This window comes from Lissotriton helveticus, chromosome 4_1, assembly GCF_964261635.1.
Source record: "Lissotriton helveticus chromosome 4_1, aLisHel1.1, whole genome shotgun sequence".
Taxonomy (NCBI): domain Eukaryota; kingdom Metazoa; phylum Chordata; class Amphibia; order Caudata; family Salamandridae; genus Lissotriton; species Lissotriton helveticus.
This window is the reverse complement of record NC_136063.1, coordinates 555,111,944-555,130,814: the sequence shown is the minus strand read 5'-3', so window position 1 is coordinate 555,130,814 and position 18,871 is coordinate 555,111,944. Positions and strand designations below refer to the sequence as shown.

Here is an 18,871-nt window from a genome sequence, read left to right as displayed (position 1 = left end):
CAAACCCCAATAAATACCTGAAACCCAATATTTTGAACACCTTGATTTTTACTCAATCAACTTGACTCCAAAATCTCCATTGATCTAGTGGTAAGATACCACAGTCCTCATCATAAACATGTAACTTTAGTAGACTATAAAAATGTTTTGGAAATATCAATGACTGAGTTCTAGATAAAAATTAGGCAAAGGAAATAGATGTATTACAAAATTAATAATGAATGCGGTACAGAGAAAAACGCATACATTACCATGAAGGGCCAAATATAGAAATACAGAGTCATAACACTTAGCCTCAATTCGACAAACCTAGGCTAAACCTCAAGAGTCAAATTCATCATCATCAACCTTTTATTTCGGCTAAAAGCCATAAACAGTTACAGTCACAGAAATATATAATTCAATTCAATTTCAGTAAAAACATCATGCAAACATCCTATTTACATTAGGTTAAAATCAGCAGTGGTTAAAATTGATAAATGTTAGATAAAAACAATACTACTAGACCCAAAACCAAGAAGTTTGTCCTATTAACCAGATATTCTTCATGGGAGTATGAGGTTGTATATAGTTAAAAAAAATGAATAAACGGGCCATGTAAATAGGAATATCCCCAATGTCGACATTAGTAGAATACGACATAGAGGGTGATAGGACGGTGCCTTCTGTGCCTTTTGCTATGGGCTGGCTATCCTGGGAAGCAAGTTGTGTTTTGCCTTTTTCCTCTGAAACCAAGCACAGAGCAGATAACGCGATACTGCCAGTGCTAGTAGTTTCCTAGTGTTGCTCTTAAGGAGCCTAAGTGCTTCCCTGCAGTGTCTCACGCCCATAGATGTTAATGCCTCTATCAGCCATTTCTTATGTGGATTTCTATATTGTGGGCAGAAGAACATCATGGGGTCGATTCCGATTCGGGAAAAACCACTCCGAACAGCCGTTCGGATCGTTTTTCCCGTACGAATCGTACCCTGCAACGTACCCCGTACGTACGACGAAGTACGATTCGTACCAGGAGCCGGACTCCGTACGAAACGTACAGAGACCGTACGACTCTAATCTCCATACGATTCTCCCTCGGAACCCGCTGTAGGCGACATCTGTACAGTTCGCGGCTGGTTTTTACGACCCAGCAAGTACGATACGTGTCGGGTACGCACCGTACGACCCTTTTTCTACGGCAGCTGAAAACAGCCGTAAAAGCAGAGTTCGCGCTGAAACAGGTACGCATCGGCCCCCCCGGGTACGGTTCGTACCCCCCATGATCGCAGGGGTATGCACCGTACCCCTGCGATCATGGGGGGTACGCACCGTACCCCGTGATCAAAGGGTGTACGCACCGTACCCCATGTTCGCTGGGTGTACGGTGCGTACACCCCATGATCGCGGTGTACGGTGCGTACCCCCCATGATCGCAGGGGTACGGTGCGTACCCCTGCGATCATGGGGGGTACGCACCATACGGTGTGTATGTGAATGTGTGCTTTTCCGTACTAATCGCAGTTACCTGACGTGGACCGTACGAATCGCGTCCTGATACCCCGGTCCGGATCGTAATCGTGGGGTCGTACGGCATGTGTACGAGTCGTACGGTTCACTGTTTCAGCCTTGCAATACTACGGATCGCGACGATTCGGACGGATTGACGGAATACGGATCATACTGCGCGACTCGGACGGATGGGTACGAATCGTACGGCGATGGCTCCGGATGAAAATCGTACGGACGTTTTTTTTCCCAGGATCGGAATTGGCCCTAAAGTGTTCTACAGTGTCCGCGATGGTGGGGCAGTTTTGACAGAACTTGGAATTTGAAAATTACTTGTCACATTTCGTAGTGTGAGTACTCAAGAGTAGTATACCTGAATTGAACATATAAACATTTAGAACGGCATGGATACATATAGTCCATGTAGGGCTCTAGGCTGGTAGAACATTTATGGAGAAGGAACTGACCAGTTATGGTATTTTCCTGGTACACTTTCCAGGTTTGCAGTGCAGTTTCCTCCCAGATCCAAGTTTTCACTCCACGGGCATCACTTTTGGTGATCTGCTCTGGGGTGTTCCATAAGTTAACCATGCCTATTTCATGGGATATGACTTTTATTCTTGCATTACGGCGCAGAGTGGGAGAGATATAGGTATAATGGCCGGGAGATACCTTTTGATGAATGTGTGACTAAAAAGGATCCCCGCCCTCTCTGTTACCTTGATAATGGTAGCACCCAGACTATAGGATGACAAGAACAAATCTTCCAACCATAGGCAGATAATTATGGTAGATCTTAATTAGGAATCCACCGTAACTCTACCTAATTAGTTCCAATTGGAATCTAGTAAAGGTATCTTTTAGGGTTCCGTTGCCCTGACAAATGTCCCAGACCACGTAGGCTTATGATAGTGGGCAGAAACATGTTGGCAATAATTTGGGGGTGAGATATTGTACTCCAATACCAAAATCTCTTTTTGTTTTTAATCTTACCTAGTGTTCCATAAATAAAGGTATTTTTAAAGTTTTCATCTGGATCCCCTGTTATATGGAGTGAACTCCCTCCTAACTAGTCAGTCTTTGAGGAGGTTGAGTCCGCCAGGGTGGCATTGTCCTACCAGGGTGGGTAGAGGATTTCTATGATGATGCATGACACTAATAAGTGTGTGAGGTCTCCTCTTCCATTAAGGATGACTTCCCCATAAGTTAGGAATCTGAGGTCTCACCTCCATAGTGGGCATCCTTGCACTAGAGCCCGTGCTCTGATGCTCTAGATACACCGTTGTATGTGTATCATTGACACCGTACAATTTTGTTGTGTTCACTGTTCGTGAAGGGCTGTATGTTGTTGTACCCTTGCCTTTTCTCAATTGTGTTTTCATATGACTTTTATCGCCTTCAACCAGGGTGTACTTAAGTCCCTATTGAGGAACACTAGCTCTTTCACACAGTCCCTGTAGGTTACTAGTTCCCTGGTAGACCAAAGTCTAATCCAGAATAGTAGGGGTTTAAGTTGGACCACCAGGTGTATAGGGTTAGGGTTGAGAGCTAGATCGAGTCTTAGTGGGGTGATAGGGGAACTTGGAGGAAGATTAAAGAGGCCCCTTATAAGCCTATTTTCAACTCTTGTCAACACCTCTGCTTGGGCATGGCTCCAAATCTCAGCTACATAAGTTGCTGAAGCTACAGCTATTGCTCTGTATGCAGACAGAGAGCCTCCCCAGGCAGACCTGTATTTTCTCTCTATGGCGGGGGTTTTTTATTGGAGGATAGCTTTGCTTTTCTTCAATTGAGGACCCCACGTCGGGATGTCACTTAACCTAGCTCCCAGGTAATCAAAGTATGGGACTTTTTTAAGGCGGACCCCCTCTATATACACATTTCCGCTATATGTTCTGTGGGGATTCATGGTCATGACTTTAGACTTTGAGGAGTTTCGTTCAAGTCCTCTTTCCTCACAGAAAGAGACAAAGTTGTTTAATTCTGCTTGCAGCTCATTGGGTGAGCCAAATTAGCAGGGTGTCATCCATAAACATAAAAATAGGTGTATGCACATCTATTAATTTAGGGGCGTCATGTTTGCAGTCCATCAGTCTGCCTGCTGCTCCATTAATGTAGAGGCCAAATAGAGTCTGGGCAAGGACACACCTTTGTCTTACCCCTTGGTTGATCTCAATCATGTCTGACAGGTCCCCTGCGTTGTTCCACCTGACCGTAGCATAGGTGCTTGTATGTAAGACTCTCAGTATCATTAATAGGTCTGAAGGAATACCATATCCATCCAATACCTCCTATAATGTTTCCCTTGGGACCAGGTCGAATGCCGCCCTCAAGTCTATAAAGGTGACACATAGACGGTCACGCTTCAAGGTGACATATTTCCAAGTTATCACCTTGAAGCGGAGGACCTGATCCAGTGTGCTAATCTTAGGTTTAAACCCAGCTTGCGCCTCTTCTAAGATGTTGTTCTCATCTACCCAATCATTAAGTTTGAACAACACCAGCCTACAGAAAAGTTTCTGGGTGTTATCCAAGAGGCTGATGGGTCTATAATTTATGGGGTTTGATCTTTCTCCCTTTTTGTAGATGAGTATGATAATTGCTCCATGCCATGTAGGTGGAATTGAGTTACCTTTTAAGATGCTATTACATGCTGCGTTCGGTTATGGTACCCAGATGTTTGGTTGGGACAGGAAGAGATCACCTGGCATACCGTTCATTTGCTTTACTGCTAGATGGGTTTCGGCAATAGTAAAGGTTGAGTTCTGATCTACCATACTCATAATGAATTGCGGTTCCCATTGAGGTACTCTTGGCCCCTAGGGGGAGACTTAGTGAATTGGTTTGGTTCAATTTACCTTTGTACAGGTCACAAAAGTGTGAGACCCATATATATCAGGTTTTATAGTTAACTCCAGATGGTTAGCACTAAAGGAGTTAACAGAAATTAATTTCCATAAGGTCTTGTGGTCTCCCTTCAATAGGCTTTCTGCCATAAGTAACCATTGTTCCTCCTCCCACTCTCTTTTGGCCTTTTCTAAAAAGGTTTTATACTTATTTCTGGCCTCTGCAATTTCAGATCTTTGTCCCTTTTTGATCCACATAATAAGAGGCATTTATCTAGACGACAAGATATTGAATACCAGGAGGGGATTTTCTTTTGGGAAGCCCCTCTTATTTGGTTGTTAACAAAGCATGATCTTAATGTGCCCATAAGTTCTGAGTGAATGTGGTCCCACTGTTGATTATCTGGGCAAGACCGTTTGACATTGCATATATCCTCCCTAATGATGGATCTGCAGCCCCTTTTGAACTGGATCCAATGGATGACCTTATTTACCAATGACTCATGACTTTCCTAATGTGAACTTTGATTTTATGGGGTGTTAATCAAATAGAGGCCAAAGAGTTTGCCACGTCTTGCATCAATGGATACCTTCTTGGATACACTTTCCTTGGTTATTGCATAGGGCCTTTAGCTCCTATCTGCCAAGTTAGGGTTTACGTATGACTGCTCATGCCACGGGATGTTATCTGGCCTAAGGAGAATGGGAGGCACCTGCCTTCCCTCCATGGGGTACTCGTATGAATAGCTACATTTATGATTTCCCACATAAGGTTTGTGGGACCCCGTTGGTAATGGGTATAGTCTAGAGGTCCTAACAGCCACTCTAGTTGAGACAGGTTTTAGTTTCTGCAACAGGGGACCTGCAGGTACTGAGGTGGAATGAATCAGCAATCTTTCCCTCATGATCAAGTTACGGGAGTTGTGGTTCACAAGGTTGAGCTGCTCTCCATTTTGATTACCAGTCATGGTATTTGACCTCGGAGGGGGACCATATCCAGGGCCAACCTCAATTAATTGTTTCTGTGTGACTAAATCAGCAAAGGAGTCAAGCTTGGTTGTTGATAGTCTGGCCATCTTTTCCATAATCTCCCTTAGTGACTTGATTGTGTTCCTTAATACCAGTAACTGGTCATTTATGACCACAGGATCTTTGATTATACAGACCTTCTCAGAGTCACGCTCCCCTAGCAATTGTGGGGGCTAGTTATCTATAGTCTAGAGATTTTTTAGCACAGTGTAGTGATTAGAGCATTCTACACTTGCAATTATACACTTTTCCTTCCCTTTTGTGTGTACTGCTGTGGATGAGGTAGAGGGAACAGATGCTGGTGGCAGGCTGCCGGCACTCAGGCTTGTAATTAGGCTAATAACTGGAGAAGACTCTGATGGTTTGTCTAGGTAGGTAACAATACTTTTTTGGTGCTTTAGGTTTCCCCCCTTTCCCTTCCCGTTTGGGACCTTCCCATGCTGGATTAGCCATTTGGACTTTGATTGGGGGGCAAGCAAGTCCTCCACTTCCTCGATAAGTTCATCAATTTCGTCGAGGGTGCAATTATCTGCAGCATGACTTGGGATTTTTTGTGTGCTACATGCTCCCTGATTTTTGTCAGATGCCTTCCTTTTACCCATGAGAGAGTCAAACTTATAAAGTCAATTACATTTCAAAGAGATATAGTGCATTTGTTTCAAGTGCAACATCATTAATTTATCAATTATCATTATGTATGTCATTAAAATCATTAATTTTCTATACATATTTTCACCCATTATTGAAATTTTTTTTTTTACTTCCTCAAGGACTTCAAGGACATGTTGAAATGTCAGCCACAGGAAGAAAGGGTGCAGGAGTATTTGTGATGGCCAGGGTTAGGTGATATAACTGACAATAAAGTAAGTAGGTATGGTATATGGTATATGTACAAAAGTGACAAGGGGGGTAATCTTGACACGCTGATTAGTTTCCTTGATGATGTATTGTGCAATGAAGTTCTTCCAGAATTTATAGTTTCTGATACTGGGCCACAATTCACTAGTAGGAAGTTTTTGGCTTACCTTAAAAGATGTGAGATCCAATACATAAATATCTGTGGGACCTGCTGAAGCCAATGGCAGGCAGAAAGTTTTAATTGTGTAATCAAGGAACCAATCCAATTGGCAGTCAGTGGAGGAATCAATTGGAGGAATAGCTTCACAAGCAACCTTGCTTACATATGACATCACTCCCACTTCTGTAACAGGTTTTCTCTATTTGAGCTGACAGGGGGCATCAACCAGCATCTTTTTTTGGCTCCTCAATGGCTTTGGAGGGAAACTAACGTTCTGAGGGCCATATTACAAGTCTGGGGCTCCTTCTGACCCCCAGACTTATGGTGGCGCGAGGTGGTAGATCCAGCCACCGCCGCACCACCGGTCTGACCACCAATTACGACTTGGGCAGTCGAACCACACTAGGACCACTGGCTCCCTCATGGAACCGCTGTTCCCTGGCATAGGAGCAGCAGTCAGAGGCCACAATATACTTGGCGGGAAGGCCATAGTCCCGCCAACCATATCACAAGTTTCCTCTCAGCCAGGCTTTTCATGACGGTTCCACCGACATAAAAAGCCTGGCTGAGAGGAAACAAAGAGGGTCGTACAAGGCTCCCCTGTGCCTGAGACATATGTGGTTGCACACAGAGGGCATAACATGTGCACCTGTGTGCATGCACATAGGTTCCTGCATGGCATGGACTTTCGAGTCCATGCCGCGCAGGAACCTTGTGAGGCACACCGTCGACTTTTAACGGGAACCACAGGGGGAACCGTCACGCCACCCCCTCACCAGACCAGTGAAAAGTAGTAATCTGGCAGGCGGTCAGCGGCGACTTTCCGGCAGAGCAGTGGCACAGCGGTTTGCACTGCCACGCCACCGCTCTGCTCTAAGGTCGTAATTAGGCCCTAAATCTCTAGACAGAGACAGAGGGTTTATATAGGAAATGGTCGGACGTAGAGTCAGCAGGCATAAGGAGAACATTTTGTGTAGCCTTAATCTGAGGAGGGGTAAACCCTCAACTAGAAACCACAGATTGGCCAGTTGGTGCATGTGAAGCCACCAAGTTGTGTGCAAGATTGATTTGGGAATTATCAAAGCCTGTGAAAGTCATTGAGCAACTCCTTCAAGCTGTAAGAGTAGAAGGAGGAGGTGTACAGAATCAAAACAGAGTCTTAGTCTGTTTAGACCATAAATTTGAGTTGCCTCTTTAAGAAGGGAGATTGTCAAGTGCTGTTTTTTTGAATGTGTGATTGTGTATGAGCAACCCAATGTAAGTGAAGGAGAAACTGAAACTGTGGTCAATAGATCATGCGTTATTGATGGTTGGAGACCCCAACCATCTCTACATAATACTACAGTAAGGCGGTGTATGAGACCGTTTAGTAGAGTTGTACCAAAAGAAAATTAAAGACTTTATATTGTCTTTATTTATTTATTTTTTTTCCATTTTAATATTTGATTCATACTACTTTCACATATTATTGTGTTGAATAGTATCACTCAGTCAATCAGTCAATCAATCAGTAGATTAGTAGAGCACTTCTTGCCACCCATGAGGATATCCTGCCGCTGGCAGAATCCAATTGATTAGCTGAATAGGGAGGTCTTCAAGGACTTTCAAAACTCTGAAAGCGATAGGGGGATCCGTAGATCTAAGGATAGCTCTTCCATGTCTTGATTGATTGGTAGGAGAAGGAGCTACCTCTCCATCTGCTACGTCGGATGCAGAGGGTGAAGGTTAGAGAAAGGGATGCAGAGCGGAAAGTGTCTGGTAGGCTGATGGAAGTTAAGGCAGTGGTTCAAGTAGGTGAGTCTGCATTTGTGTAGGGCCTTCAATGCATGGCCAGGAGTCTGAACTGCCATCTTTTCTCTAAAGGGAGCCAGTGCAGTTCGCTGAGTTAGGGGATGATGTGAGTTCATCTAGGGAAATACAGGACGAGTATGGCTGTGGCGTTCTGTGGTCTCTAGTTGTCATTATAGGTGAGCTGTGATCCCTGCTTGGAGAGCATTGCTGTAAATAAGAGCCTGGGTTATGGTGCGTCTTGCGCTTTTGGGTAGCATTCTGAATATCTCATGAAGCATGCGGAAGATGAAGCAGGAGGAGGAGGAGGCGGAGTTGTCCAGAATGATCCCTTGGTTCCCTTCGTATTGAGTGGGGGTAGGACTAGGTCCAAGTTCTGAGGGTCTTTTTTTTTGTTTTAAATGTTTCAAAAACCTTTATTATTCATTAGCACGGTACATCAGCGTAATACAAACATCCAATCAGCTGCCGTAGTTTCAAACATGGAATCAACACCTTTCCATGTCTACAATCATATTGTGCATGATAGAAACAAAAGACTCCCTCCCACCCTTCCCTTAAACAATTGACAAGCTGTTGAAAAGGAAAAACCTAATATTGAAATACAGTCTAGGTCATAGCAGTGTAGCAAATTAGTTCAGTATTTTACCATCAGCACGTTACATTTGAAGTGAAATCGTGGCAATACGTGGATGAGAAAGAACACAACTTCAAGTAGTCCCAAACCTCGATACCTCTGTCTCGGCTATGTCACTCACATGATACGATATCCCCAGCACATTCAACCCCAGCGAGGCATTACTACGAAGGCATCCTGCTCCAGAATTACTACACTTCTGGGGCAGTCCGTGGGGTGTGTAGCTCACTATCGGCCTCCTGCCCCTCCCTCTCCTCCCCTCCTCCTTGTCTGCCTCCTGTCTAAGAAGATAGGAGGGGATTGGGCCCCAAATATTCTTCGGTCGTGATCTGATGGGTGGCAGTTTTGCGCAGGAGTGCAACTGATTTTGCCAGGTGGACATAGTATGTATCCAGGACTTGAATTTGGGAGCTCGTCCCCTTCCCCACCTGCCCACCACTTGGTGTTTGGCCAGAAGCAAGCCCATTGCCAAAAAGTTTTTATGGACAGTAGCAATGTCCTGTGTCAGGCCCAGTAGTGCTATAAGTGGGCATGGTACAATCCTGACCCCTAACATATCCAACAGTCCTTCAAAGATCAGCGACCAGTGGTCTGCTACTTGGGGGCAGTTCCATGCCAGATGTATAAAGTCTGCTCCCTCTTCCCCACAGCGTTCACATCGAGCATTATCTCTAAGATGAAACCTGTATAGTTTAGCGGGGGTGTGGTACAGGCGATGTAAACATTTAAAGTGGATGAGGTTTAGCCTGCTATTGCTCGTGATTGCTTCTGTCTGTATACAGCTAATTTCCCATTGGTCATCCATCAGTGGTATTATTAGGTCATTATCCCAGGCCTGTCTAGCCCGTAAGGTGTGAGCAGGTGATGCACTCTGTGTATGTTTATACAGGAAAGATATGACATGACGGGGGGGCTCCTTTTGCAATAAGGCATGTAGGGGTGCAAGTGTATCTGGTTCGTCGGGAAATGCAGGGGTGACAGCCCTGACACTCTGTCAGATCCGGGTGTATAAAAATGTGTCCATTATCGTGGGTGCGCGCGTTCCAAAAAATTGCTCCTTGGAACGAAACTGGCCACCAGTATATAGGTCTCCCCAGGTGTGGTATTGGAGTCCAGCTAGCATTCTGTGACATATCTCTTCACATGTCACCTGTAACCGGAGGTCGTTCAACAAGGACATCCTAGGTGAGTACAAAAATGAGTTCCCCAAAACACGGGCAATTGGTCGCCATGCCATCAATGTGCAGTCAACAGTTGACAGGTCACGCTCCCTCTCCTTCACTTTTGCAAAAAGGTAACCTGTCGGAGGCGTCGGGGCCATATAATCGTCCTCCACTGCCAGATGGGCCATGAACGGCGGTGGATGGATCCAGTAAGTTGCAAAGTGGGCCTGCTCAGTAATAATAATATTCAAAATTGGGGACTTCATATCCACCCTGGTGGTATGGCAGCATCAGCGTATCTAGGTTAAGCCGCGCCTGTTTCCCTCCCCATATAAGTCGTGTCAGTTGGGTCCTAAGTGTGCGAAAGAAAAACCTTACTGGGTGATACGGGATATTGATGAAGAGGTATAATAATTTGGGTAATATTACCATCTTGATAGATTCGGCCCGCCATGGAAAGTGGCAGATGTATCCATTTGGTGATGTTGTCAGTTATCTTATCAATGGTGACCCATAATTGATCCTCATCAATGTGTCCCTGTGCCTCGTAATTCGTATACCCAGATATTTCAGCTCATCCGACTCCCAGACGAGGGGGTAGTCTAGTTGGTGCGGTTGGGTGTTATCAGTAAGGAGGAATATAGCAGGTTTAGACCAGTTATTCTGTATGCCAGAAATACAACCACATTTTGTAATTTCTCGTAACACAGGGTTTAGGTTATCCTGAGATTTTTTTACATACAGTGTCATGTCATCTGCGTATAGAGAAATAAGCAGTTGCCTGGGTGGATAGATTAGTGCTCTGTGATTATGATGTTGTCTTAGCTTTGCAGCTTGGGGTTCAATGGCCAATGCAAATGGGATTGGGGATAGTGGGCACCCCTGCCTGGTGCCTCTGAAAATATTGAAGGGAGAAGATCGAGCCCCATTCAGTAGCACTGTAGCTGTTGGCTGGCAGTACAGCAGCTGCACCCAGTTTAAGAAAGCCAGAGGCATTCCCATGTGGCCCAGTGTACCCAACAAATAGTCCCACTCCAGTGAATAGAGCGCCTTGGTGGCATCGAGAAATACCGCCACTGCCTCACAGGTAGGGTCAATATCTTGTAGCACGTCAGTCAGGGTCCGCAGGTTATGCGACGTTGCGTGGTCGGGGACAAAGCTCGCTTGGTCAGGCAACACCAGTCGTTCCATCAGTAGGTTGAGGCGGGTAGCCAGGACATTTGCCAATATTTTAGTATCGCAGTTCAATAAGGATAAGGGGCGGTAGGAATCACAAAGTAATGGGGATTTTCCGGGTTTAAGCAGTGAAGTTAAAAGGGCCTCTAGCATAGTTCGGGGCAGGCACCCTTCTTATAATGCAGCTTAAAACACTTCTTTCAGGATAGGGGCTAGCAAGGGAGCATAGGTTTTATAAAATTCAATTGGGAGACCATCCGACCCTGGAGACCGACCCGATTTCATCTGCATGATGGCGTCAGTGATCTCGTCGAGTTCCAGATCCAAGTTAAGGAACTTTCGTTGGGTGTCACCCAGCCAGGCAAGTGCAGTATCCTCAAAGTAGGCAGGCAAATCGAGTGGAGCACCCCTTTGTGAGGAATAGAGCTTGCTGTAATAGTCTCTAAAAGTGTTGAGTTGGTCTGGGAGGTTCCTATGCGTAGTGCCCTGTGCGTCTTGTATTTCAGTAACATAATTGGAAAATTTAGGGGGTCTAGTCACACTCGCCAGCACCTTCCCCGGGCGGTCCCCTTCACCATAGATACGCGTCATGTGTGGTTTCCCTTGAAATCTACACTCCCTATCCGTAACCAGTTCGTATTCAGTTAGCTTGTCGCGCATTTGGGCCTTAATGGCATTGTCGTCTGGCCTCTGGGCAAGGTCATTTTCAAGATCATGTAACTCTCCCTCCAGCTTGAGGAGATTGTTACGCAGCGTTTTAAGGACACCTCCGCCCTTGGCTATGCACCATCCCCGCACAGTAACTTTGAACGCCTCCCATACCGTCGTAATACTGGAGACTGAAGTCATATTACGTTCAAAGAAGTCCTGTATATCTTGTTCCACCTCAGCTTTAAACCCCGAGTCACATAGGTGAGATGGGTTGAGGCGCCAATTTTGATATGGGGAGCTTTCTAGAGGGGCCTGGAGTTCTACGACCACTGGGGAGTAATCCGAGAACGTGCGAGCCAAATGGAGCACACAGCCTATCCAATGCGTCATACCTGCAGACACAAACATATAATCTAGCCTAGCCCAGGTGGAGTGGACCGCTGAGTAATGTGTGCCTTCTCTTAGTGTGGGATTCTTATACCTCCAGGAGTCTAGCAAGTAATTGCTGTCCACTATATCCCTAAGTGTCTGTTGTGTGACCGTGTAATGGGACGGGGAAGCTCAATATCTGTCCATCTGGGGTTGAGGAGCTGTATTGAAGTCACCTCCCAGAACTACGTAAGTGATGCCTAACGCTTGAATTTTGCTCCATAGTAGGAGGAGAGTATGAGGGTCATCAATATTAGGGCCATAATAATTGGTGAACACCACATCATACCAATGGAGTCTCCCCCAGAGCAGACAGAACCTACCCCCCGCTTCAGATTCCGCACCGCTGGGTGCAAACGCTACCCCTCGTTTGATAAGTATAGTCACTCCCTTTAGAGTAATTAGAGTAGGACGCAAAGCAACGATGCGAGGCCCATCTCGAAGCAAACTGGGGAGTGGGCCCGGGGGCCAGGTGCGTTTCTTGTAGAAGGGCGATCGTAATATCGTGTCTATATAAGTAACCAAGTACCTGCCTGCGCTTCCTAGCGTTATTGAGACCACGTGCATTCCACGAAGCCACCTTGATAGTCCGATTAGTGGGTGTTTTATCTAACGTCTCCCATTACGATAGAGACCAAACCTTATGCATACACGGTCAACCATCATTGCCAGAACTCTTTGCAGCACATACATCATAAAACAGCCCCCCTCCTCCCACACCGGCCTCCCAAACTTGCCGGGCATAAAATCCCCACCCTCCCAGAAAAAACACATTATGCAAAACATAGCTCCCCTGTTAAGGGAGTTCGGGGGTTCGCCCTTGTAGGGACAGCACTAGGGGCACATGACCTGCCCACTCTCCTCCTTACTTGCACACACTGGCACCACCTCTACTCAGGTGGGTGGCCATAGCGGGACGGAGGTAGGTGGCCGAGCTGGGCATAGTATGCATATTACACAAAGTTAGTCATATGAATACATCACCAATGTAGACCAGTTCTTCGCGTAGAAAACAGCAGCAGGAGCTGCCAAGGAGCCACCGTACACATTGCAATTCAATCCAGGTTGGATAGAGGAGATTGAGATCTGGAACGTGCAAGTGCTGCTGATTCCCTGGAGGTCGCGTATCTATGTCGTTTGCGGTAGTCCTCAGCCTGCTGCGGGTTCAGGAAGTAGTGTTGTTTTCCTTGGTGCGTGATTTTCAGTTTGGCTGGGTACAGCATATCGTAAGGGATTTCCTGCGCTTGGAACTTTTTCTTGACCACATCAAACTTGCGTCTAGCATCCTGCACCGCTGGGGTGAAATCCGGGAAGAAATCCAGCGTAGTGTTCTCATAATGTACTTGTTTCTTTTCACGGGCCAAGCGTAGAACTGTGGCTCTGTCGCGATAGTTTGAAAAGCGTACTATCACGGGCCTTGGTGTTGCCCCAGGGGGCGGGCGTGCAGCCAGGGATCTATGCGCACGCTCCACCGCGAGGTGCACAGAGAAGGATTCCCTACCAAATAAGTCCACGATCAGCTTTTCAATAAAGTCTTCCATGCGGCCCGTTTTGGTGGATTCTGCTAGGCCAAGAAAGCGTACATTGTTCCGTCTGGACCGGGCTTCCAGGCCCTCGTTCTTTTCTGCTATAATCTTGAGCAATTTATCCATCTGCGAAATGTGGTTCCCACTCGCCGTCGCTCCATCCTCAAGGTCCGAAATCCTACTCCCTGTTTCTTTTAGACAGTTCTCATGCTGACCCAGTTTAGTGACGACGGTGTCCATTCTCATGTTCATCGCATCCATATTGGTGTCAATAGATGTGAGGCTTTGCTTCATTCCAAGCAAGTTCGCCCTCCAGTCTTCTTCTGGAGCGTCTGCAGCATCTGACTCCGCGTGCTCCGTTGATTGGGATCTAGGCGTTTTGCGTGCTTCAAATGGGATCTTATTTGCTTGGCATCGGTGCGCCCCATGTTGTAGGAAGAGGAGTCGGTTTAGCGGCCAGGACAAAATCCCACAAAGCAGCGTTCGTAGCAGGGCAGGCAGCAGGGTTTCAAATCAGCTTCAGGCAGAGCCCGTCTCGTTGGGTAGGAACTGTAGTTCCAGCGTGCCGCGACTCTCACTCTGCGCTGTGGCAGAGACAATGGGCAGGCCTTCCCCTAGGCCCGTAATGGCGTGTGCTAAAGATATGTATAGCGGGCGCTTATATATGGCGATTATACTTCCTCAGTAATGCACAGGAGTCCAGCATCTGCGGGGGGCGGGGGAGGACCGGGATTGCAGCATATGGCCAGCAGGGAAGCAGTACTCGAGCAGTGCGCCCCCAGGCACGCCGTCAAATTCACTTCCGCGCTATGGATTATCAAGCAGTGATGTAATCCCAGCTATCTGGTTGTGTTGGCCCAGCGCAGAGATGCCGAAGTAGAAATGGAGGGGCGGTGGGCGCCAATGATATCTTGCCCCGGGAGCCTCAGGTGTGCAGCAGGGGTCCAAGCGGTGTGGTGTCACTGGTGCTCTCTGCCCGCTTGGTCCCCCAAAGACATAGGTCCCAGCAGCGCAGTACGCGGAACGTCGGCACAGAGAAGAAAATATCAGCCCCAATTCGCAGTTAGTCCCACAGCAGCCTGTATAGTGTCCCTTGCAGATCTCACCTGCTATTTTGAGATGGGGGGCGCACCGCGATCGCTCAACCCAGGTCCCTATCGGGCCAGTCTCACAGCTAGCTCCTTCAATGTCGCCTTAACGTTTTTGCTGCTTTCTTCCAGCAGCGCCACACACCTACAGTACAGCCACTCCCTCGGAGCTTCCGTGTGGGGAACAGGACCCGCTATCTCCGTGTCCGCGGGTGTGCACAGCATAGGATGCGGCCCAGCAGTGTCAATTAGGGCACACTTCGCCCACCCGCCGATTGTGCTCCCTTCCCCAGGGCCTGCCAACTCCCATTCCCCACCAGCCGCAGATCGCGAGCTCCACCTCGGGTGTCAGTCACTGCAAATCTGTCCCAGCGCCCGCTGCTACCTGCCTCGCAGTGTCCGTCCGTGGCATACGATGTGGCTCGCCAGTTATAACGGTGGCGCAGTCTGTCCGGCCTCCAAGCAATCCCGCATCACCAAGGCCTTCCAAGCCCCGACCTTTCCTAGCCTCAGTGTCCGGCCCCCTGTTCCGTAGGCGACATGCAGCAGACCGCGCTCAGCTTCTACAATTTCCGCTTAAGCGATACTTCAGGGTAGCGGGTCAAACAAAGCACCGCCAGCATCAGCAGGATCTTGTGCTGCTTCTGGTGAGGTCAATTAAAGAGAAATATGCCTCAGGATGTGGTAGAAGAATGTTTCCCTGCTCGGCAAGGCTGGAGCCTCACTTGTGCATGGCCATCTTAGTCCAGCGCCACCTAGCGCCCCCAAGTTCTGAGGGTCAACAGGATACATCCCATGAGGAGCTTTTGTTTCCGAAAATGAGTACCTCTGTCTTGTCCGATTTAAGCATCAGGCAGTTGTCCTTCATCCATTTGGCAAAGTTTGTCATGCAGCTGTGGAAGTTGGTCTCTGTGTTTTGGCAATGTCTTCGGAGAGGGAGAGGATGAGTTGTGTCTTGTTGGCGTAGGATATGATGTTCAGTCCGTGGGTTTTGGTGATGCTGGCCAGAGCTGTCATATAAGTGCTGAAGATGGTGGGGCTCAGCGAGGATCCTTGGGGTACTTCACAGATGATTTCTGTGGATTTGGAGTTGAAAGGCTGACTGTTTGCATTCTCCCAAGTGAGGAAAGAGATGATCCACTTTAGAGTGGCTCCTTGGTTGCCTATGTTGTGCAGCCTTATGAAAAGTGTGTGGTGGGAGACAATATTGAAGGCTGCAGGGAGGTCTACGAGGATCAGAGCCGCAATCTCTCCTCAGTCGAGTAGGACTTGAATGTCGTCAGTAGCCACGATGAGGGTTGTCTCAGTGCTGTGGTTGCTGCGAAACCCAGATTTGGAGGAGTCAAGTAGGAGGTTCCATTCCAGAAGTGAGGAGAGTTGTTGGTTGATGGCTTAATCTAACACATTGGTTGGGAACAGGAGCAGTTAGATCAGTTGGTAGTTGTTTATTTGGCTGGGTCTGCTAATGGTTTCTTTAGTAGGGCGTTGACTTCTGCATGTTTCCAGTCCTTGGGGAAGGTGGCCGTGGCAATTGAGGTGTTGAACAAGGGGATAAGTAGAGGGCTGACTCTGCCTTCGATTAATTTGAAGATGTGGTGAGGACATAGGTCGTTTGGGGCCCCTGAGTGTACCGAGTTCATCAAGAAGACTGTGTCCTGTGCGGCGAACTAGCTCCATTGGGTTAGTCAGATGTCTTTGAAAGTAGTGAGGTTGTTGTGTTGCTTGAAGAAGTCGGTGGCAATGGGCTGCGGTTTACAGGTTCTGTAGATGTTGGTGATCTTGTGGAGCAAGACATTTGCAAGGTTATCGCAGAGTTCCTGTGGGGGGTAATGCTGTTTGTTGTAGCTGAGGGGTTGGAGAATTCTTTGACAATTTTGAAGAATATATTTCCTTACATTTTGTAGTTTATTTTCTCTAATGTCTATCTCTGTATTTGTTGTAAAAGGGGGAGATATGTGGTGCTGGCTGAGCTCAATGTTAGTGAGAGTGGTTTAATGTGAAGAACGTTTGAAATAAGGGGCGGCTGGAAGAACGAGAGAGACACTCAGCCAGTAGGGCTCCTGTAACACTTATTTTAACTTATGAAAATATATATTGAATAAACTTCTGAGATAAAAATCACAGCCTGTCTTTATTTCTTATAATAATGTGTGTGGGTGGTGTACAACTGCAGAGCATTCCAGATCCGACAACTGAATATTACTCAAATTGGCAGTTTTAGACATTTTTACTTTCCAGTACCTTAAAGCCAAATATGTCATTTGGAGTTAGCCAATTACTCAGCCTGTTTAGGGGTCTCGGAACATGTACTGGGACTTGTTTAGTAGCACCCCAATTCCCAGTGTTGAAATATTACACTACATCTATGTCCATAAAAGCTAAAAAACAATGGGATATTTTAAAAGGTGAATTTTCCTACAGTTAAACCTATGGTAAGCCTACCATTAGGTATTTTTTGTGTTATGGCTATTGAAAGTGCAAATGTTAGGAAAAAGGCTATGTTCAAGATAAGGGTCAGGGTTAGGATTAAGGCCATGGATTAGCTTATTAGACTTAAAGTTAGGCATAGGATGTTGTAAAATATATGGGCTAGAGTTAAGTATTTTATTTGGGTTATGATTATGATTAGAATTAGGGTTATATTTACTGTTATGTCTAGGATAAGTATAAACATCAGGGTACATTAAAAATCGATTGGTATTAGGGTTATGCTAAAGGTTATGTACGTGGAGCGATCATAGTAAATGTTTGTGTTGGGGTTAGCTTAAGGGTTAAGTTAGCGGATTTATGGTAATGATTGACATTTGAGTTAGAATTAAGGTAAGTGCTGTGGATAGACTAATTATAAGGGTTGGATTTAGAACTAGGTGTGAGTTGGTTAGGTTTTTAATGCAAGGGTTAGGATGAGGGTAAGAGTAAGAGTCAGAGTAGGTTTAGGGTTCCGGTCAGGTTTAATATTGGAGTTTGTCTTTTGCATCACAGTTAAGATTTGTGTTAGGGTCTGGCTCAATGTAAGTGTAAATTGGGGTTTTTAAACCCTATTTTAGGGTTAGTAAAACTGTAGGTGTTAAGGTATAGATTAGGGTTAGAGTTAGATTTTATGTTAGACCATAGAATCATTCATTATATAGTGTTTTGTTGAGTATTGTAAAATAAAAGAATGTAAATATGAATTCCTTATTTTATAGTTGTCTTTGTGTTATTAATTCTATACATTTTTATTTTCTCCTAGATCCAGTAAGGCAACAACAGTTCTGTTGCATCCATTTCGGGTTAAAAATGTTGTTTGCAACCTATTGGAACCCCTCTGTACTTTTGCAGAGATTTCACTATCCCTTATTTAAGCATAGATAGTGTGTTAGTGAAATCATTGATAAATGGGAAAGGTTTCACTTGGTCCTTGTGAGTTGTCAGAAAGCATGAAAACCAATTATTTCCTGTGCTAGCATTACACTGGTGAGTGAGTATAATTTGTAGTCGCTGGTGATAAATGCTGTTCTGCGGTGAAAGAAGTTGAGTGCAGCACTCTAGCCGTGATCTTAAGCAGAAAACAATCAGTGCCGCAATGTTCCATTCTTTAACCAGAGTGGAAACCCAGGGAAAGATTTACCAAAGAATTGCATTGCCCTTTGCCATTACATGGGTGATCGTGGTTGTTCTCACGCATCCACCCATGCTTTTTGGGGCATTCCCAGATTTACCAAGAAGAGTAAACCTGAAAACGTGTAAAAAGTGTACGCCTTCCCGATAGAGGTGCAACGTGGAGAAATATTATGTCTCCTCGTTGTTTGCCCTTTTTAAGTGTGTAGCATTCGGCAGCACACGTAGAAGGAGGAAACACCTCTAAGGATTGTTTTTGTGCAGGAATGTGTTCCTTGCTGTACAAAAACAATCCTGCCTGCAACGGAGGCACCCTTGAACCATGGTGTAAAGGTGCCTGCATTGGCGCTTGGCAGCACATAGTGTGCCAGCTCAGGGAGAGAGCAGGAATGTGCCATATCTTGGTAGATATGGCGTATTCCGGCTCTCTTCATT

At 46.2% G+C, this 18,871-nt stretch overlaps 1 protein-coding gene across 4 annotated transcripts in view; it reads left to right on the top strand.

Moving 5' to 3' along the window:
* KCNB2 (potassium voltage-gated channel subfamily B member 2) overlaps window positions 1–18,871 on the top strand; it is a 1,207,953-nt gene that overhangs the window by 105,389 nt on the left and 1,083,693 nt on the right. For all 4 annotated transcript variants that reach the window (XM_078687150.1, XM_078687151.1, XM_078687152.1 and 1 more), the window contains exon 2: window positions 6,131–6,223. The gene's annotated coding sequence lies outside the window, so the exon portion shown is untranslated. The remainder of the gene's footprint in view (window positions 1–6,130; window positions 6,224–18,871) is intronic.